Genomic DNA, 23132 nt, shown 5'->3' with positions numbered 1-23132 from the left:
TCCATCCATATTTAATGTAGGACTTTAAAAAGTTTATATATATGTATTTTTAGCCACTTCCAATAAAAATAAACAACTCACTTACCAGCAATATAAGTTTCGATTTGCTGCATGGTTCTTCAAAAAAGATTTTCTTTTTTAATCAAGGACGGGCTGCGCCATGTGTTGTATTTTATATGTGTTGGGTACGTGCTCAGTGATGATTACAAGATGTACACAAACATCGTTTATTCTACATTACTCATCTACTATTCTATATTACAGTTATGGTTAAAGATAATAATAGATACAGTTACAGTTACATATATAACATAACATATGTTTTCTTTTGATATGTTGATAATGTCTGCCAGTTTATGATAAATATTTGTAGTTTGGGAATAATTTTTAAAAAATGTCACGAAAATCGCCAGCTTACACCCCAATTTTTAATGTAAGTAACTTTTACATTTTCATCTGTAAAAAAAATTGTCCAGGGTGTTTGTGTTAATATGTAAGTACCCTTACAAATTACTCAGTACTGGCATCTATGTCAATGTATGAGACTTCCTAGACACAAGATAAAGACGTCTTTTTAAAAAAGTGCTAAGCTTATTATAGAATACAATACATATAATAACAAACATTAGCCAAATGACAAAAAATGTTATGTATTTTCAGAAGCAGTATAGTTCTCATAATTATCTGTGCTTAAATAACAGTCATTAATTAATTTTAATCTCTTTTTAAGTTACTTGAATAGTACCATGTTTTAAGTTTAATTTCTGATAGCTCCTTAAATGCACCCATTAAGTGAAATGTTCTGAAGACATATTTAAAAAAAGAATGTGAATGATTGATATGAAAGAATGTGAATGATCGATATGAAAATTTTCAGAGTGTATTTTTAAGTATAATTATTTCTAAAGTTATGTTAAACTAATTGAAATAAACCAATTGACTATAATGCAGTAAATTGAGTTACTTTAATGTATTTTCTTATGCTATATCTTGTTTACTTTTGTAGGTTTCATAATATTCCCAAATGAAGTTGGATCCTTACTCAGTTATTGATTTTGAGTCTTTAGGTTTTCTAGTAAGTTTATTTCTTTTATTTCTTCCTTAATTAATAGGATTAAACAAAGAAATGTTTTGTCTCTGATGTTGTGACAAGAAAAGAAATTTATAAGTATGTAAATGTGTGTACATTGCATTTTGAAAAAAAAAAAAAAAAAAAGATTTAATTAAATTGTCAGGTGTGAAAAGGTATTATGTGCAAAATGTCAGATTTTGCAGGAACAACAAAAAACTATTCACCCCCCCAAAAAAAACAATGCCATATTAACGATATCCTGAAGGCTATGTTAGCTTCGTTTCTGATACACCTGCTCTAGCTTTCACCTGATACTCTTAATGTTGTATAGAAACTAGTTCCCGACTTCTTGAACAGAATTTGACCAGTGCCTGTTGGTATTACCTTAAATATTCTTTTTTGCTTGATATCTTTTTCCATTCTTCATATTCTTCTGACTTGTAGATTCGTTCAATTCTGATGATATTGCACTTAACTGTTCTGAAATCCCAATCCCATGGCAGAAACAAGTGACCCGTTATCCACCATTTTGTGTTTGACATTTTATCAGCTTTTAAAAAAAAACTTTTTTGTGGTTCACTTTTAAGCCCTTCATAAATGAGAAATAATCAATATACACATTGTTTCAAAAAGCACTGAGAAGTACGTTCGAATGTGTGAGTTACGGGGGGGGGGGCAACACTAGGAGTTGGATTCTTTTATTTGCAAAATATATTAAAGCATTTTACAGTAGAAGCAACTCAGTTAAAAAATGACAGCAAACTTATGCTTAGATTTTACCTTATTTTCTTTTGAAAAAAATGCTTTCAGTTACGGTTTATTGATACCCAAGGTCTACACAGACAAAGCCGTAGCTAGGGTTTTCAATGCCCGGGGACAACTAAAGATTTTGCACCCCCTTCTGGATGCCAAGAATGGAAAACATTTTATTCTAAAATTTCCTAACATCAATTTGTCATCCCCCAGATGCTGCACCCAGAGAACCCCTCGCCCTGCCCTAGCTGCACCACTGTGTACAGAATAGGCCTTGATCTATAACTGCCATGTATACTAGCTGTATGGAATCTGCAAAAGAAACGACAACCCACGTGATCCTCATTCGAAATGCATAAGTTAGCCAAATGACCCAATCGAGGATATTTTTCCCAATAGAGAAAGGAAAAAAGAAAATCTCTTAGAAGGCCTGATTCAAAATACATAGATAAATGACTTTTTATTCAAAAAAAGTATATACTCCTAGAAGGCTAAATGCAAAATTCAGATATTTCAAATTTGACCATTCTAGGAGTTTGTAAATTTTGTGGAAATCCTGTAGAAAACAAGTGTCTTACCCACATTGCAATCATATGTGTAATAAAGATTCTTATCAGCATCGTTTACATAGTTGTGGTAGTCCGTACTGTCTTTATTATGTTCCCCTTGTAAAGGCCTTGATTATTTTTCGCTTTTTGCACTCGCATGTTTCTCTGATTCAGAGGAAATTGGACTGCAATAAAATTATAAAAGTGAAGCAACAACCTGTGTTAGGCGTAGATTTTTAGCATAGAAACAGAAACTCTATTGATTTGGAGAGTAAACAAAGTCCCTCCTCATCAAGAACAAAGAAATCTGCAATGAAAAAATCAAGTTACAAACATATTTATACCCTAAGGAAGTCGAGAGCAACCAGATAGTAGTGCCATTTGTTATAGAAATAATAATGAAAATTTAAAACTAGGATAATAGGGATTTAAAAGTGTTAGGTAGGATTGAATTAAAATCATTAATTCTAAGCAAATCACATTGTATTATTTATTTACTCATTTTAAATTAATTACCCATTTTAAATTGTTTCTTTTCGTACTTCGTCGTGCTTTGTTCGTTTTGTTACGTCTTAAGCGTATGAAATTCTTTTGCAATCTCATTTTTTTGCTTAAATGCAAAATTAATAATGTCATTCCCAAATTTATACAGGTGAAATGTAGCTTTAATCCTCTCTTTATGTTTGAATTATATTACCTCCATTTAAAAGTTACTAATTCTACTGGAAATTTTTCCTCGTTTGACCATAAATCTTTGTCTAGAACTGAAATCACTTGTGTATGTCATAAAAATGTCCTAGATTCTAAATTCCAATAGCTCACACCCCATTCGACTAACCCTGCCCATCCTGGTTACCTTCCCGCAGTTAATGCTAATCCCATTGTTAATATCTCAAATGTTAATCTTTCAGAGTATCATATGAAAGTATTTAAATATAACTTCAATTTTTCGAGAACTTCTAAACCTTCAGTTTCTCAGAACATAGCCCCTATCGAAAAAGCATTTAAATTTTCCAAAATTTCAGAAACCCAGAAAGATACAATTTGTCACTTGATTACTGATAATGTAAATTACAATAACAGATTGTTTGTTCGAAATCTTAACCAAAAGAGAAAAAAAGCCTTACGTGAAATTCATTCTAATTCCAAAATTGTAATTTCCAAAGCTGATAAGAATGGACAAATTGTTGTTAGGGACAAACACATTGATGGAGTCACGGAACTGATAAGTGAAGCCCCATATTACTCGATCCCTAAAAATCCTTTAACTCCAGAACTCATGAAAGTTAAAACAGCTGTTAAATTGTCTCATATACTGTGCAGTCAGTGTAAGAAATCACCCATTCCACCTCTTGCTAACTATGCTAGGTTTAATGTTTCCTCCCCCCTCCCCCCGCAAAGTGCACAAAATTGGAATTCCTTTTCGACCTTTAGTTTCCATCTTAGAAAAGGCATCTTATCCTTAGGCCAAATATTTAGTTTCTGTATTTTCTCGTTTACTTTCTAATAATATTTACACTGTAAAAAATTATTTTGAAGTTATTGATAAACTTAAAGATATTTCTCCCATGTGCTTCATTATGGTTTCGTTTGATGTTAAATCTCTGTTTACTAATGTTTCAGTCGAAGGATCACTTAAATGCATTGAAAATAGTCTTCAAGAATTCCATTTCTTACATATTGCAAATAAAGATTTAATTTCACTTACTAAAATCTTTGAGTTAAGCTCACTTTGTTTTCCAAAATAAATATTATCACCAAATTGAAGGATTAGCTATGGGCAATCTCTTCAATCCTATACTTGCTGATATTTACATGGACTATTTTGAAGTCTAATTATTTGGGAATCTTTTGGTCTCTGGATTAACCATGCTGACTACAGTTTTGTGCTTTTTGATGGTAACTAAGAAGAGTTATCACATATTTTATCTGTTAATAATTCGATTAATCCATCCATACAGTTCTAATTTGAATCTGAATCTGACAGTACTCTTCCCTTCCTTGATATTCTTATAATCAACAATGAATTTGATTTTAACACTATCGTTAATCATAAACCCTTTTCTGTTTGTTTGCTTCCTCATGCTAAGTCATGTCACCTGACTAAACAAAAAGTGGCTTCTTTTAACTATTATGTTTTTCGCACTGTCAAAGTTTTGAATCTCTTCTGGATAATGAACTCAGTTATTTGAGAGGAGTTGCCATTGACAGAGGATTTTCTGCCATGATCATTGATTAAGCTCTTCGAAAGTTTTCCTCTTTCCATCCAAGAAAACATTCTCCTGTTAGAAATAATGTTAATAACCTAGTCGTGCTTCCCTTTCATCCTTCTGTCAGTTACAAAATTGAAGAATTCTCTGGAAATTCAAGTCATTTTCTTGCCTATCAATAAAATCCATAGTTCAGTTCTTAAAGATACTATTTCTGACTTAAATTCTTGGGAAATTTATAGGATATCTTGTCAGTGTGTTTCGAGATATATCGACTAAATCAAAAGAGCGTTAAGGTTTCACATTAAGGACCATAAATCTTATGTCCCAAAAGAAGGAATTTACAAGTGTTCGATTGCTAATCATAGTTGTAAATTTAATCACAATTTCGACTTTGGGTCTGAAAAAATTATCCCAAAGGCTTCTTTCCCTGGAGAATTATATTTTCTTGAAGCTTTTCATATTCACAAAAGTTAGTTTGAATTGCTGGTGGTGCTTTTGATGGAAGAGGAGATAAATCACTTTCATCATATGAGTCATTTTTCAAACAAGAATTTACCGAACGAAAAGGATTTGCTCCTCCATATATTTCATATGCTAACGCTCCTGCTGTGCATAAATCTGATCTCGAATAGTCAATCACTGAGAAAAGACCTGCTTCAGCATTTACAACTTCTGGTATCATTAATGCTATATTTCCACCTCACGTGAATTGTAAACCAAATAGAGGCCTTCAAGAGAGCATCCAAAGTCAGTTACTGCAAGTCTAGGAAAGCTCCATACTGGAAATCTAATAAAGTACTGTCAGTCTTTAAATCTTGATGAGTAACATCATTTTGAAACAAGTGCACTAGAGCTTCCAAAACCTGAGTAAGCAATAGCAATGCTCTATGACCAGAAACATCCATTCTTTTCAAATATTCTTTTAAATTGCAATTGTATCTCTTCATAAGAAGAAACAACGTCATATTTCTACCACATCTATCACTCAGAAGACGAATAGGAAAGGCTTTGTGGATAGTTGGTGAAGGCTCCAAGAAGCAAAGGAGTTTGATCAGCAAAAGCAAAATACATTTCAACTATATTTGGATGAGGCCACAATTTCTTTTTCCTGACTTTATATTTTGTCATTTCACCCAAAGAAAACTCGCTAATAATTCACAAAAAATTTGCACTTAGATAATTAAAGATAAATCTTTTTATCCAAGCAATCAATGGTATCACTTTGCCATAGCTTGAAAAATAATAATTGTACCAACTTAATCCGTAATGTATATGTCCATTATTTTTCTTTTTATCAGTTTTGCGGCTACAAGTGTTTGTGTAACTTAGAGAACAGATATAAGAGTGCCCATCAGATTTTGTTTTTCTCTTTTCCTTAGCTATAGAATGCTCATCAATATTTTGTTCTGTGACGGGCCAGTTAGATGATGGTTCTAATAACCAAGTGGGTCCTTCCCGCCATTTGCTTGATAACAGATGTCTAGCGGAACATCCTCGAGAAGGATTTCAGTATAATCAATTTCTCAGTATAATTTGATGAACATATTTGAATCATAGGTCAGGTTTCAATTAACATTTCAAAATTCAGCAACCAAAGCTTGAATAATTCAACAGGAGTCAGGTTCATGTCGAATCATTACTTAGTATACCAAATCTAGAAACAACCAGGAGTTATTTATAGTAGGTTACTTATGTCCAGAATTATTGAGATGATACGAAAGTTGGCTTCCAGAATTTTTGAGATAGTGCTGTGCACTGATTACTTGAATGACAATTTCGAAATTTATTGTTTTTTATGCCATACTGAAACCATGTGGTACTCTAAGCTATCACAGGTTAAATTTAGTAAATTTTAGCCAATGCTTACATTTTTTTAGTGAATTAATAAAACTTATCTTTACAAAATATTCAGTTGAAATGTTTGATGATTTCTTCTTGTGATTTAAAAAATGTGCTAAGATTTGAGTTTTGAAAATTTAAATCTTCTTGAAGATTCTCGAGATCTGAGAATCTGAATGTTTCATCCTATTTAAAAAATAAAATATAACTAATAATCAAGTTTGCATCAATTATTTGGGCTAGGTTTTGACTTTAGTATGTCGGTACTTGTGTTAACTAACAGTACGGGAACCACATTATTAGTTTTGTATAGAATACTGAAAAAGTCTAAAGCTAATTTTAAAACAATATTCCTTTTACAGAAAGCATATATATGAGTCAGTTCTACATAGAAATTCTTTGTTAGAAATTATCCCTCCTCTTCGGTATATAGCCCTTTTGTGCTTTATCAGATTCAAGCAAAGCTGTTTCCCCTCTCCAGAAGAATGTGCATGAGTTTAAAAAAAAAAAAAAAAACTGTGGATCTGTTGTAAAAATTATGCTTTATTCTTCATTCAAAGAAAAAGATTTCACATTATTGTACTCACAAAGACCATTACAATTCCTTCTTTTGATTTTAGTATACTTCGGTTAAGATCATTCAACTATTATACACAAGAGGACGAGTGAAGGGAACCAGAAGAAAATGCTTGGTCTTCTGTCTGAACTGTTCAATTGCGTCATACGATAATTTCAGATCTGTACATCTTAGAAACAAATTTTCCTGAATATACAAGAGAAATTAAAGTTCTTATTTATATTTATATGCAACCATATTAATTGCACTAAAGGGCAAAATTCTCACTAATTTATTTCAAAAGTTTCTTTTCATGCAGATCTGTTTCATAATTTTAAAAATGAATTAAACAAGAAATTGTGACTAAGAAAATCTAATCATGGCTTTCAAAGTGTCCTGAATCCTAACATGCAGCTCCTAATGTCCTGAAGGTTGGCCACACTTGGCATATTGCATTCAATTCCATTGTCAGTCCAGAGAAAAATCATTTTTTCATTTGATGGTTCTTATTGCTTCTGGAACAGGTAATTTTTGTTGGAAAAGGAATTGTGGTTGCCGTTGGTTGATGCTATAATTTCTTCTTCTTCTTCTTCTTTTTTTTTTTTTTTTTTTAAGAACTGTAAGAACTGTGCATGTTATTGAAGTAGACAAATTTAATGCAGTGCGAATATCAGATTGCCATAGACCTTCATGTAATCATCTGATCAGCTGCATTTTAGTTTCTAGTGAAGCCACTTTGCTTTCGTTTTGTTTGCGATCACCCATTGTAAAAGCTAAAAATTTTAGAATTTATTTGATGACTGATCATGAATCAACTGTGACTGAGCAAACATTCATTTACATTGTAATGATATTATAGCTGCTACCTCGATGTGCTCACCTTGATACCACCAAGCCGCGTACACTGCGAAACAAAGACTGGTACATAATGACCAAAAAGGATGCACATTGTGACAAACTAACCCATCAATACTGATTTTGGGGAATCCCAATACTACCGCATTTTACTGAAATAGCATTACGTATGGTTCTACTGTAATGAATCAATTTTACTTTTCTTTATTTCATTATATTTAGCAACTTTAGAAGTGAAGAGTTTTGCAGGAATGAGATAAAAGGAAGGAATACTTCTCTAGTGTTAAAATGTGTGTCAATTGATAGCAGTCTGTTTGCAGTTCCAGAATTGATTCATCTGGGATTTCCCTGAGTTCTTTGCATATTATGATTTAAGGTTCTGTGAAGTATCAAAATTTATGCAGCCATACGGCTGAAAATAAATAGTGCTGTCAAATGCTGTGTTCTTTCTTTTCCTTCTTGTTTTGACCATTTATTGGAATACAAATTTTATTGGAATTCAACAAAATATCCTCATTGTTGTAAAAATTTATGTCCTTGGCAGGCAGATTCTTTCAACAGGTTTTTTTGCTGGTGGCTCTTTCTTTCATTTTCTACTCACAGAAGCAATTAACTTTAGTCTTCTCTCAGCAATTTCTTTATCTATTTCACTTTTGAAATCCTATAGTGTTGTCAAATTTGTTAAAACTTCTTTTTTTTTTTTTTTTTTTTTTAAAATCTATAATGAGAAATGTCTTCTGTTTTCTCTCCCTTTCTGCAGTAAGCAAGATTTAAAGAAGAAAACAAAAAACAAAACAAAGAAAAGTCATTATTGAATGACTGGGAAATGAATCTTTTCATCTGCAAATTGTCTGATAAGTAAACCTCCACTATATCTCCTCAGTGACCTTCTTTCCCACCAGGAGTGGGACTTAAACCCTAATGCTGAAGAAAAGAAATAGTTTAAGGGGAAAAATATTTTAAAACAAATCAGGAGGAAAATGATATGTAATCAAAGTTATGAATTGTATAAATTAAACATTTTGCTATTATCATGAACAAAAATATGTCAGCAAAGAATTCCCACTATGACCTTTTTATTTTTTTATCTTCAATGATATCTTATTCTTCCACATTCAACTCTGATTAACTGCTTTCTCTCTAACAATATACCCTTGATAAATAACATTTTGTTTTAAGAATTTAAATTGGTATATATTTTGCAATCCAAACGTCACTTCCTATTTGGTAAATAATTGTACAAGATTTGCACTATACACTGAATCTAAATATTGTATTATCTGTTATTATGTACTTCTTGTGATTCTGACCGAAGAAAGCTTTTCATCCAGTATCGAAAGATATCTTATATACACTCACTCCCAAAAGTTAAGCACGAAGATGCAAAATACAAAAAAAATCAACGAATACTGCTTTGATTGACACAAAATTTTGCAGGAAAGTGGCATATATATTTATGCATAAAACAAAATCAATAATTGCATACAGGAATGAAAACAATATTAAATTTTTGTAAGTTATCAGATAATGACGTACTGGAGACTTAATCAGAAATATGTATAAAGTGAAAATAAACAGCATAAAATGAAAAAAAAAAAAAAAAAAAAAGGACATTAATAGGGTATGTGATCCTAGCTCATCTGTATACCTTCTGACCTTCTGACCATGCTTTCAATTAGGTGGTCAACCACCGCAGAATTAAGCAATCGCCATTCTTCTTGTAGAGCAGTTTCCAGCTGAATAAGAGTGGCTTGAGGTAGGAAACGTGAAGATACAGCACAGCCGTGATCATCCCAAAGAATTTCAATGGGAATATGCTGGCCTCAATACATCCGGATTTCAATGGGTCGGGCGAATACGCTGGCCACACCATACACGCAATCCCTTCACCATCCAGGTAGTCATCGACGATCTCAGCTCTACGGGGACGTGCTTTATTGTCCATTAAAACAGAAGTAGGGCCAACTGCTGCAGCATACAATCTTACAATAGGTTCTAGGACTTCATCTTAATACGGTACAGCCGTCAAAGAACCCCATTTAAAGATGTGCAGGTCGGTGTGGTATCCTAATGAAATCCCTGCCCACACCATAATGCTTCCACCTCGGAATGCGTGATGTTCGGTAATGTTTTGGGACTGATTGTATGTTCATTGTTCACGCCATATCCTTATACGCTTGTCATCTGGCTCCAGAGCAAATCTTGACTCATCAGTAAACATGACATTGCCCCAGTCAGACACATTCCAATTGACGTGTTCCCGGCACCACTGTAACAGGGTTCGTAGCGGTCCTTATAAGTGCTTATAAGTCCTTATATTTGAAAATAAAATATAAAGGCCCTTATAGGTGCTTACTTTTTCATTAAAGTCCTTATTTTTTTGCTTTTAGTGCTTTTTTTAATGAACGCGCTATTTTTCCGCGCTATTTTTCCCCATACCAAAGCCGAAACTAAATAAACAACTTTTTTTCCTAATATGGAATGTCAGATGGTGAGTCATACTCCCGGAAATAGCTTTTCCCCCTTTCTCTGCATTAACATAACCTTTGGTGCACACGAAGAGTCCAGACAGGTGCCCTTCGTTCTATTGGTGAAATAATTGCGAATGCAGTAGAAAATTCTGCTACATTCAGCATTCTTTTCGTCCCACCCAAATACTACACACGTTTGAATTTCTATCAAGATCTTTAAAATTTGCATTCTCGTTCTGCTTGGTCAGTTCATATTCGTGTTTATTATGATTGTTATGCTTATATTATGAGCATATGTATGAATGTATATAATAACATAGTTGCAGTAACTGCTGAAGTATAGTAAACTTCCGAAAATGGTTGTGTTTTAACACAGATTAGCTTTCTGAGGAATAATATTCGGAATGGCTTAAATAAAGGGAAAGTAATCGAATAGTCAAAATAATTGCATTTTTTGGCCAATATATTACACAGTATGAAGGTTGGGAGGTCTCCCCTTTCTCTGCAAAATCTTGAATATTGAAACTGTTACAGTTCGCTGCAAAACAAGCAACGGACTTTTTTTTTTGGTTACTTTCCAATCTGGATTGAATAGGACTAAAAGTTCTGCGGTCTACCAACCCAAGCGAAGAATGATTCTATTCCGGAAATTTAACGCTGTCTGTTGAAAATTAGAACGAAAAACACCCCAGTTATTTAGTTCTTTATTCTTCCAATACCTGCAGTTTTTGATTCCGATTGCGTAATATCACGTAGGGAAGAATTACGGTGCACGTTTAGCGCAATAACGTTTGCGATATTTTGCAGAGATAATTAATTTTGATGTTCAGTCCGAGATTTGTTTATGAACACTTACTAACTGAAAGAGTTTTACTGTGCTTGCTAAGCAGAATATTTTTTAGTTCCGTTGGTGTATTTTTATATAATGCACATATTGAAATGTCAAAAGCATTTATTAGCGGAAAAATCTAAAGAGCGGCTACAGTCTACCCTCCGCTCCATCAAGTTACGCTCGACTGTCCGAATATTCGCCAATTCCAAGCATGCGGGTTAGTTAAGCTTTTTTACTCTTAAAGGTGGCTGCATGAAGCAAATTTCTGTATTCTGATTTCAGAAATGTTCCTCTTTTTTACTTAAATTACTTTGCTTGCAATTTCTGTTAAGAGAAAACTGATATACAATGAAAATTTAGAAAATGTTCAGAATTTAGATTTAAATTATTTAAATATCAATATGAGTGGAAAAATAAATTGTATTTATTATTAGGTTCCAAACGAATACAATAAATATGCCTTATTATTTATTTTCTCTATTTTGAACTGAAATTTCATCATTAAATCTTGTAATATAGTTTAGTTCATCATAGTTTTTTTTCCCTCATTGTAAACTAGTTCTGTAAATTGAACTATTATTTAAAATTAAAAAAAAAAAAGTAATTATTTTCCATGGTTGAGGTAATGCTTATTCTCTCTTAATAAGTACTTCATTTCTCATATTTTAAATTACAATTCTAATTTTTAAGATTATGCAGTTGTGTATGATGTAATTAGACAGGTGACTTTCATCAGTTGTAACTTGCAATTACTCAATATCCTATGCATTTATATTATCCAGTCCTGTTTCATTAGTTAGTTCGACAATTTTGTCGATATCAACAAGAAATTCTCTTGTTTCATTATCCTTGCTTAGCTCCTGCCATACTTTCTTTCATACTCCTTTCAAACATTTCTCAGTCAGCTCATTTCAGGAAAGATTGAGTGTGTAATTTTTCCAAAAATCTCTAATGGACTGTTTATCTTCTCCATTGTTTTATCATTCCTGTTGGTTTTATCAACCAGTTTAAAATTTGATATTATGCTTTGATCTATTGGTTGAATTAACAAAGTTGTATTTGTTGGTAAATGGAAAACTATTTTTACTGGAATTCGTATAATTAAGTTGGACAAATCTGCTTGATTGCTTAGAGCATTCTCAATGAAAGGTAAAGCTTTCAGTTCTAGTTCTGTAAATTCATTTAGTAGCATTTAACAGACAGGTAAAAATGTTTGGTACGCCAGTTCTCAAAATTAAAATTTTTTATTGAACTCCCAAATTAATGGTAAAAGTAATTTTGAATTTCCCTTTATTGCTCTTGGGGAAGGAGAAACAAGCAGTGATTTTAATTTAAAGGCTCCTTTGGCATTACCATCCAGTGTAAGTTTTAAATGATTTTTTACAGCTTTCAGTTTTGGTGCTTGCTTTTTTTTACAGGATAAAAATGCAGGCTTTTGTTTTTATTTCTTTTTCCCATTATAATTGTTAATTTAATAACATATTGCAGGTATGGCCAAATTCCGGCTCTCGGGTCCCTTGGGACTCGTGAGTTGGACTCGCAGGACCCGAGAGCTGCTTGGAGCTGTGTAACTATCTTGTTAAAATCAGTTGTTTCACTTTTGAAGTGTATTTGCAGTTTGAAACAGATATTGTGCAATGTCACACATCTTTATTGATCAGTAATTTAAATTTTTTAGTTAATTTATGTTCATAATAATTTAATTTTTTTCAAGTTGTCCATTGTGCACTAATCATTGCAGTAGCAAGTAAAATGTTAGATAACTCGATTTGTACAAATTATAATGGCCATATTATTTTTAGATTAGTCAACGACCATTTGAATAACTGAAAAGATAAATGTGAAGTTTAGTAAGAAAATAATGCACTGCAGTTCCCCCTTCAGATGTTATTTTATTTCAGGCAGTTTCTCCTTGTAATTTATCTAGTTACCCTGCATCTCAGGAATCACGACTGGGTGCTCTACTATTTTTGTAGGGACTGCTTTATTTCAGTTTTCAAAGGGCTTGGGCATTTTCTGAAGAAACCTTTCAGAGAAGAAATATGTACTTAACAGAGGGCTCTTCCATATTAAACACATATTTAAGGTCTAGTTTATTCGTGTGTAGGCTTTATGCTGGATGAGTAAAGCTTGTTATTAATACACTGGTGGACAGTTACTAAGGATGGATGACAGTAGCAGTGATAGTAACCATAAAATGGAATGCAGGAAAATATGGAAGCTGGCATGAGTAAGACATAATAGCATATGCAAATTTTGGACTGCTGAAGTTGTTCATCACGTGATGCACTGATAAAAGAGATAAAGGATTTGATGCATGTTGACCTTAGCTGTTTGAAAGGGAAATTTAATGAGAAAGAATCAGTTGACCAACTTGCAATTTTCTTCATGTCTTCCCGCCATCACTTAGATGATTTTACGTTTGGATGTATTATTGGCAAGCTTGAAGAAGGGGAAAAAATAACAGATGTTCCTAGGGAGTTTGATGTCAGCCACAGTTGTTTCAAGGCTTTAGAAATTATTTCGAACAAATGGCATGTGTAGTTAATGTTCATGGGCAAGGTTGTGTGTGCAGTATGATGCCTGCAGAAGATAGGCAAATAGTGTTATTGAGAAAAAAGAACTAATGCAACACAGCTATTGAGGTAGCAAATCAGTTAATGTTGCTACTGGCAAGTTAATTTTCCAAAAAACTCTAGCCAGATGTTTGCATCAAAGAGGATTATACATAAGCCGTCTAAGTATAATGGTATGGGCCAGCACTACGATTAGTGGATGCATGCCTCTATATATGGTTTTAACTGGGATTATGACTGACCAATGATACATTAAAATGATATTCTGCTGCCTCATGTTTGCATATTTCATGATAAATTTATCAGTTAGTGATAAATTTGTTTTCATGGACAACAGTGCAACATGTAATTGAAGAGTTGCTGTCTAGGAGTGTCTAGAGAGCGAGCATATTCTATATTTCTTATGGCTAACAGGTTCTCCAGATTTGAATCCCAGTGAAAATGTTTGGGATGTTTTGAGGAGGAGTCTTGCTAGGACATTACCCTCCGATAAATAAGGACACCCTCATCCGTGCACTAACAGAGGAATGGGATAAATTGGCCCAACAGCTATTGGACAGTGTTGTGCGATGTATGACATGATGTATAGAATCTTACTTTGTCCCCATGGTGACCATATCCTGAACTGACATCTTACGACAGAATGCCTATGGATGGTAATTACATTTTTTTCTCTTTATATTCAGTACAATGTGACCATTTTGTTGCTTGAACACTTTTCAAAGCCTTCTAGATTTCAGAGCATAATAAATTATTTTTATTGTTACATCCTAGTATTCTTGCATTATTTTGTCACTTGGCATCCAAACACACTTACTTTTTAACGTGCTATATAACTGTTTGTGATCCATCTTTAGCAATTGTTTCCTAGTGTAGTTGATTATAACTTTTTCACGTGCATCTCAAAGCAATGTTTCAACCGCTCGCAGTAATATGATATAATCACAGTTTTTTTCGCTCGAAACTCTATCTTCTATAATAAGACCTTGGTAATTCTAAGCAGAGATGATCATTTCTTTCATCTATGATTGCACAATGTAAATTTTTTTGGTTGTGGAGAGGATGGAATTTCTGAATGGATTGACTGTAATTTAATCTCTGGTCAAAAGTCATTAAACTACATTTTGCTAGATTATTCAGGAGAAAAACCATTCACTTTTATTTATTAGATCTTCATTTTAGTAAAGTTGCATCAAGCGTTAAGAACTTGGAATGCACAAGCTTTTTTTTTAAGTGAAGCTTTTCCCAAAATACAATATACTGATGCTATAAGATATTTCTTCACATGTCGCTAGAAAATCTTCTTCCTTTCTAGCCTGTTCCAAGTATTACATTTCCTTTTTGTATCAATATTTTTTGGTTTTCCTGGATTTCGATCACTTAGTATATTCTGACATATTCTTCACAAAAGTGAATATCTCAGCTGAAGACTGAACTGCAATTTATTCTTTGATTAAACTTCATGCAGTGCACTGTAAAATTCTACTGCTGCTTTGCTGCATAAATTTTCAATTTTGAAATATGATTTTTGTTTTTCTACAATCACTGTTGCCCATATGCCTGCAGAATATGTTTTAAACCCTCATTACTTCAAAATTGCATACTATAGAGACCTCAGCTGGACACTTGCTTTTGTTTGAGACCTTCAGCTGTAATTTGCAAATGTCTATAAGTGGTCCCATCATCCAAGGTTACCAGTAATTAATTTAATATTTTTTATATGGTATGTCAAAGTATATCTCCAAAATTGATTGGAAGATCTGTGGTGACGCTTTCAAATCTGAACCACAGTTGGTCCAACACCAAAAATACTTATATAGAAAGATATGGCATAGTGTGTAAAAATAACATAAGGGGGGAACAGAAACATAGGAAAAAGTTATATTCATTATGTACAAACAGCCAAATTTTTCGTTCTTCAACTAATACATAACATTAATGATATGATATTATTAGTGATAGTTCTTTTGTACTGTTTGAAGCAGTGTGAATTTAAGAATTATATCAGTAACATTGACATCCAATCTAAAATGAGGGCATGTATACAATATTTTGTATTAAATCTCTCGTAATATATCTGAAAATACCTATCATCAGTAAAAACTCAATTAAGATATTTCTGTTTTGTATTAAATCTCTCATAATATATCTGAAAATAACCATCATTAGTAAAAGCTCGATTGAGATATCTCTTAAATATACCTTTTATAAGAAATTTTGATAGAAATGTTAGTGTGAATCTTCTTTTACATAGCTGATCATCCTATCTGTTCTGTCTCTCAGTTACATTTACCTCGTAAACTTCACTTTAATTGTCGTAATTGGAGTTTTCATGAGGAAGTCGATATTGAGGGTGGGATTTCATTCTGATTGCATTCAGTTTTACTGCTTTCTGTAATATTTTTTATGAACCTGCATTCATTGGCATTATGATGATGTATCTCAAATTTTCCAAAGAAATATTACAATTATATGTAATTTTTAATTTGCATTGGAAAAAATCTAAATGTATGTCATAAAGTGAGTTACTTCTAATTTGAATTTGAATCTTAAAAGATTTCTGAATTTTGCGAGTATCAGATTTCTCGAATTTTTCAAATAAAATTCAGAAGAAAAACAGTTTGATGAACATATTTGAAGCATAGCTCACGTTTCAATTAGCATTTCAAAATTCAGCAATTAAAGCCTGGGTAATTCAACAGTAGTCAGGTTCGGGTCAAATCATTGTTTGCTATACCAAATCCAGAACTGCGGCCAGGGGCTGTTTATAGTAGGTTATATATGCCCTAGAATTATTGAGATGATGATAGAGTTGAGTTCCAGAATTTTCGAGTGGTGGTGGTTTTTTTTTTTTTTTTTTTTTTTTTTTTTTGTGGAAAATCATATTGAAACGGTGTAGTACTCTGGGCCATCACAGGTTAAATTTAGTAAATTTTAACCAGTGCTTACACATTTTAGTGAATTATTAAAACTGATCTTTTTGAAATGTTTAGTGATTTCTTCTTGTGGTTTAAAAGATTCATATTAAAAAAAGCCACTAAGATTTGGAAATTTAAATCTTGAAGATTCTCAAGATCTGAGAATCTGAATGTTTCATCATTATTTAAAAAAATAAAATGTAACTGATAATCCAGTTTGCATCATTTATTTGGGCCAGGTTTTGATCTTGGTATGTTGGTGCGCATGTTAATAACACAGGAAAAATCACATTATTATTTTTGTTTAGAATACTGAAAAAGTCTTAAGTTTATTTTAAAACAATATTCCTTTTTTAAACAGCATATTTATGAGTCAGTTCTACATAGAAAGTTTGTTAGAAAGTATCCCTCCCCTTTGGCGTATTGCTGTTCTGTGCTTTACCAGATTCAAGCAAAGCTGTTTCCACTTTCCAGAAGAATGTGCACAGGTTTAAAAAAAAAAAAAAAAAAACTGTGGATCTGTTGTTAAAATCATGTTTTATTCTTCACTCAAAGAAAAAGATTTTACATTATTGTAGTCATAAAGATCATTACAATTCCTTCTTTTGATTTTAGTATACTTCAGTTAAGGTCATTCAACAATTATATAAGAGGAGGAGTGAAGGAAACCAGAAGAAAATGCTTGGTCTTCTGTCTGAACTGTTCAATTGCGTCATACGATAATTTCAGATCTGTACATCTTAGAAACAAATTTTCCTGAATATACAAGAGAAATTAAAGTTCTTATTTATATTTATATGCAACCATATTAATTGCACTAAAATGCAAAATTCTCACTAATTTACTTCAAAAGTTTCTTTTCATGCAGATCTGTTTTATTATTTTTAAAATGAATTAAATAAGAAATTGTGACTAAGAAAAATCTAATTACGGCTTTCAATTTTCTTGAATCCTAACATGCAGCTCCTAGTGTCCTGAAGTTTGGCCACTCTTGGTGTATTACATTCAATTCCATTGTCAGTCCAGATAGAAAATCATTTTTTCATTTGATGATTCTTATTGCTTCTGGAACAGGTAATTTTTGTTGGAAAAGGAATTGTGGTTGCAGTTGGTTGATGCTATAATTTATTCTTCTTTTTTTTTTTTTTTTAAGAACTGTGCATGCTATTGAAGTAGACAAATTTAATGCAGTGCGAATATCAGACTGCCATAGGCCTTCATCTAATCATCTGAGCAGTTGCATTTTAGTTTCTAGTGAAATGTTTTTCAGCCACTTTACTTTCTTTTGTTTGCAATCACCCATTGTAAAAGCTAAAAATTTTAGAATTTATTACAATAAATAAAATGTCATGTTCATACCTTTTTATGCACAGTAACACTGATGACTGATCATAAATCAACTGTGACTGAGCAAACATGCATTCACATTGTAGTGATATTGTAGCTGCTACTTCGATGTGCTCTCCTTGATACCACCAAACCGCATATACTGCGAAACAAAGACTGGCACATAATGACCGAAAAGGATGCAGTGTGACAAACTAACCCAGCAATACTGATTTTGGGGAATCCCAATACTATCACATTTTACTGAAACAGCATTACATAGGGTTCTACTGTAATGAGGCAATTTTACTTTTCTTTATTTCATTATATTTAGCAACTTTAAAAGTGAAGAGTTTTGCAGGAATGAGATAAAAGGAAGGAATACTTCTCCAGTGTTAAAATGTGTGTCAACTGATAGTAGTCTGTTTGCAGTTCTGGAATTGATTCATCTGGGACTTCCCTGGGTTCTTTGCTTATTATGATTTAAGGTTCTGTGAAGTATCAAAATTTATGGAGCCATACGGCTGAAAATAGATAGTGCTGTCAAATTCTGTGTTCTTTCTTTTCCTCCTTGTTTGGATCATTTATTGGAATACAAATTTTATTGGAATTCAAAATATCCGCAGTGTTGTAAAAATTTATGTCCTGGGCAGGCAGAGTCTTTCAATAGGATTATTTGATGGTGCTCTTTCTTTCATTTTCTTCTCTCAGAAGCAATTAACTTTAGTCTTCTCTCAGCAATTTCTTTATCTGCTTTACTTTTGAAATTCTATAGTGTTGTCAAATTTGTTAAAACTTCCATTTTTTTTTATCTTTAATGAGAAATTACTTCTGTTTTCCCTCCATTTCTGCAGTAAGCAAGATTTAAAGCAGAAAACAAAGGACCAAAAAATTAAGATGTCATTATTGAATGACTGAGAAGTGAATCTTTTCATCTGCAAATTGTCTGATATGTAAACCTCCATATCAGACAATGTGACTGTCCTCCTCAGTGACCTTCTTTCCCACCAGGAGTGGGACTTAAACCCTAATAGTTTAAGGAGAAAAATATTTTAAAACAAATCAGGAGAAAAATGACATGTAATCAAAGTTATGAATTGTATAAATTAAACATTTTGCTATTATCATGAACAAAAATATGTCAGCACAAAAGTAAACTAACATATAAATACAAGAAACCTATAAGAATTCCCACTATGACTTTTTTATTTTTTTTTATCTTCAATGATATCTTATTCTTCCACATTCAACTTTGATTAACTACTTTCTCTCTAACAACATACCCTTGATAAATAGCATTTTGTTTTAAGAATTTAAATTGGTATATATTTTGCAATTCAAACATGTCACTTCTTATTTGATAAATAATTGTACAAGATTTGCATTATACACTGAATCTAAATATTGTATTATCTGTTATTATGCACTTCTTGTGATACTAATTGAAGAAAGCTTTTCATCCAGTATCAAAAGATATCAACTGATATACATGTGATTAATTTCTCACATTTCTTTGCTAAACTGTAACTACATTTTGCTGATACACAGTTAATGATCAACTTAATGACTACACATGTTGTAGTGAAACTAGATTTAGTATTCTTTTATCAGTTTCAAGTAAATTATTAATTTTTTTCATGCTATTATCAACTAAGCATTTGTAATAAAAATAATCTATCCAATTTAAGAGAGCAGGACTTATTTCTAGAATAAAAGTTTAAGGTAAATATGTAAATAAAATCTCCCTCTCCCCCCAAAAAATTGGTTATGCAACATTTGTATCTCAAAAAAAAGTAATCAAAAATAATTTTTTGGGGTAACTTTTCTTAAATATGCTTTTCTATCACAGTTAAAGCTAAGTAATTTTTTATTTTACTTTTTCTTTCAAATATTATTTAAAATGACAGCAGCATTTGCAACCATTTCTCTGTCAGCTGTTGGCACTAACAGTGCATTTACATTTGTCTGTTGTATCTTATCCTTTCTGTATAAATCCTTACAAAGGAAAATTTGCTGTAAGATTTTTTACCCAGATTTGACTGCCAAGATTTTTAACAAATTTTTTTTTGCCTCCCAAAGAAAAAGGACCTGTGTCTGATCACCCTCAATATTGACAGAGTGTTAATGAAAATCTCTATGAAACTAAGGTTGCTTTTTATGTGATTTAAAATTTTACACTGCTTCCCTTTGATAGTGTTAATTACAAACCTACTATGACTATTGATTGATTCTTCAAGGTCATTCATGAATTTGAGTCAGTCATGATGTCGGTCAAATTCTGTTACTTCCCCTGGAACTTTGACATAACTCACTCATTCATTCAAACATAGCCAACAAACGCATAATGTAAACATTTATTAAGGAAGAAAAAGCTGGACAGGTTTTAAATTCATCTTTTTGATAGATTAGATTTTAGATCCCTCTTTTTGGATGGGTTTGCCATCTTTCAAAGTTCTAGAGAGAAATCATGGTGATGTCTCATTTTGCTTGCAGTTATTAGGCACATACAAAGTACATAATAAAGCTAGTTATGTATTATGGGAACTACATTAACATGATGTATAATTTTGATTGTAGCTGTTAGGCATATACATTGTGCAAAAAAAAGGGGGGGTCAGTTCTATATTTCCTGTTCTACTGGGCCGATTGACGAAATTCAATTTGCATTTTTCATATCTCGAAAGCATGACTTAGGATACGTATTAGATTTATATATAGCATTTTTCTAGCATAGGTATTTTGACACAGAATCAGACTTTTTCTGCAGTGACATGCCAACTTTTTTTCCATATTTAATTTCTGCTACTTAAATTATGTCAAACGGGCAAGTTTTGTAAAAATCGTATGAGTAATTTTTAAAAATTTAGGTCTCAGTGTTAATTGAATTTGGTGCTCAGTGTCCTCAGTGTTAATTGAATTTGGTGTTTATGTATTAATATCTCATTTTTTATTTAAACTTAATTGATTCTTTCTTTTTTTTTCCTCATTTCAAAATTTAGTTTTTTTCCAAATATAATTTGCACATTTTTTATGATTTATTTTTAAAATTTGTATTTTAATATAATTTTTATAATTTTTTGAAAATAATTTTGAATTATAATCTATAAAATGTTTACCATCATCTTAAAGTAGATGTATTTCTAAGCATACCTGCAAAAAATTACAGTTTTTTATTCAAAATTTCCTAAGGTATATCTGAATTTACATTTTGAAATTTGCCGTATTTAATATAAGCGATAATAACAAAACTGTAATTTATGTATTTTGTTAAAATTATTTGAAAGGAGGAATGATAGACCTTTTTCCTTTAGTGCATCAATGAAAAAAAAAAAAAAAAAAGGGGAAGGCAAGTAAATTGGAAGTCTGCAGAAATTGGAAAAAAAAAATGCACCAAGATAAATGCTTGAATTTATCTGTAAATTTCACACCAAATTTTACGAAATGTAATATTTAGGCATAATTTGAGTTATACAGTTGATGTCTGTAAAAAAAAAAATTGACGTAATTTCTAAAAAAGTCGGATTTTGTGTAAAAATACCCATGTTGGAACAATGCTATATATAAATCTACTATATATTCTAAGTCATGCTTTCTTTATTTTGCTACAAATTTACTGAAGGGAACAATAAAAAGATGCATTTGGTTAGATAATTGGTTTGCAATACCGAGTTTGTGGAATTGTGTGATTTTTTTTAAAATGCAAAAATCCATTGCTGGGTAAATGGGGAGAAGAAAAATAGCATTAAAAAATAAAGGAAGATTTTGCAAAAAACATGTTATATTCTTTAAAAGTATCGTGTAATCCTTATGAAGTAATTAAAATTTGTGTTTAAAATTTTAAAATATGTTTTCTTTTGATATGTTGATAATGTCTGCCAGTTTATGATAAATATTTGTAGTTTGGGAATAATTTAAAAAAAAAAGTCACGAAAATAGCCAGCTTGTGCCTCAATTTTTAAAGTAAGTAATTTTTACCTTTTCATCTGTAAAAAAATTGTGAAAAAATTATCCAGGGTGTTTGTGTTAATATGTAAGTACCCTTACAAATTACACAGTACTGGCATCTATGTCAATGTATAAGACTTCCTAGATACAAGATAAAGGTGTCTTTTTAAAGAAGAGCTAGGCTTATTATAGAATACAATACATATAATAACAAGCATTAGCCAAATGACAAAAAATGTTATGTATCTTCAGAACCAGCATAGTTCTCATAATTATCTCTGTTTAAATAACAGTCATTAAATTATTTTAATTAATTTTAATCGCTTTTTAAGTTACTTGAATAGTACCATGTTTTAAGTTTAATTTCTGATAGCTCCTTAAATGCAAGCCATTAAGTGAAATGTTCTGAAGACATATTTAAAAAAAGAATGAATGATCGATATGAAAATTTTCAGAGTGGATTTTTATGTATAATTAATTATTTTTAAAGTTATGTTAAACTAATTGAAATAAATCAATAGACTATGATGCAGTAAACTGAGTTACTTTAATTTATTTTCTTATGCTATATATTGTTTATTTTTGTAGGTTTCATAATATTCCCAAATGAAGTTGGATTAACTCAGCTTTGCTCAGTTATTGATTTTATATCTTTAGGATTTTTAGTAAGTTTATTTCTTTTATTTCTTCCTTAATTAATTTTATTAAACAAAGAAATGTTTTGTCTCTGATGTTGTGACAAGAAAAGAAATTTATAAGTATGTAAATGTAGTACATTGCGATTTGAAAAAAAAAAGATTTAATTAAATTGTCAGGTGTTAAAAGGTATTATGTGTAAAAAGTCAGATTTTGCAGGAACAACAAAAAACTATTCATCCCCTCCCAAAAAAAAAAAAAAAAAAAAAAAATGCCAGAAGCCGAAAGCAAAAAAAATTATGAGACTGGTATAATTAGGATTCGAGTGATCCAGCTTCATTTAAACATTTTTTTTTTTGGTTCATGGATCTTCTCCCCATATATATATATATATTGTTACGAATTTGGTATTTAAAAAGCTTATGTTAGTTCAATTATAAATTAAATGGTTTTATTTCTCGCGCAGTGCAGCGCGTGACGAATATTAAAAGAAAGCTAAGCCGGAAAAATTAAAAATACAAGAGCGCGTGCGTTAAATAAATAAATATCTCTTTTTGATTTCGAGAAAGTACTGGAAAATTCTAGCGCGTGA

General features: G+C 31.5%; 1 long non-coding RNA gene across 4 annotated transcripts in view; it reads left to right on the top strand.

Annotated features, from left to right (window-relative positions):
- LOC118204841 (uncharacterized) overlaps window positions 1–23132 on the top strand; it is a 90794-nt gene that overhangs the window by 36337 nt on the left and 31325 nt on the right. For all 4 annotated transcript variants that reach the window (XR_015039378.1, XR_015039379.1, XR_015039376.1 and 1 more), the window contains 2 exons: window positions 1007–1075; window positions 22493–22569. This is a non-coding gene — a long non-coding RNA (uncharacterized LOC118204841). The remainder of the gene's footprint in view (window positions 1–1006; window positions 1076–22492; window positions 22570–23132) is intronic.

The sequence above is a fragment of the Stegodyphus dumicola genome, chromosome 2 (genome assembly GCF_044657685.1).
Source record: "Stegodyphus dumicola isolate Sdum_Otavi_A_Nest chromosome 2, ASM4465768v1".
Taxonomy (NCBI): domain Eukaryota; kingdom Metazoa; phylum Arthropoda; class Arachnida; order Araneae; family Eresidae; genus Stegodyphus; species Stegodyphus dumicola.
The sequence above is the reverse complement of the archived record's forward strand: the minus strand, read 5'-3'. Positions and strand labels throughout refer to the sequence as shown.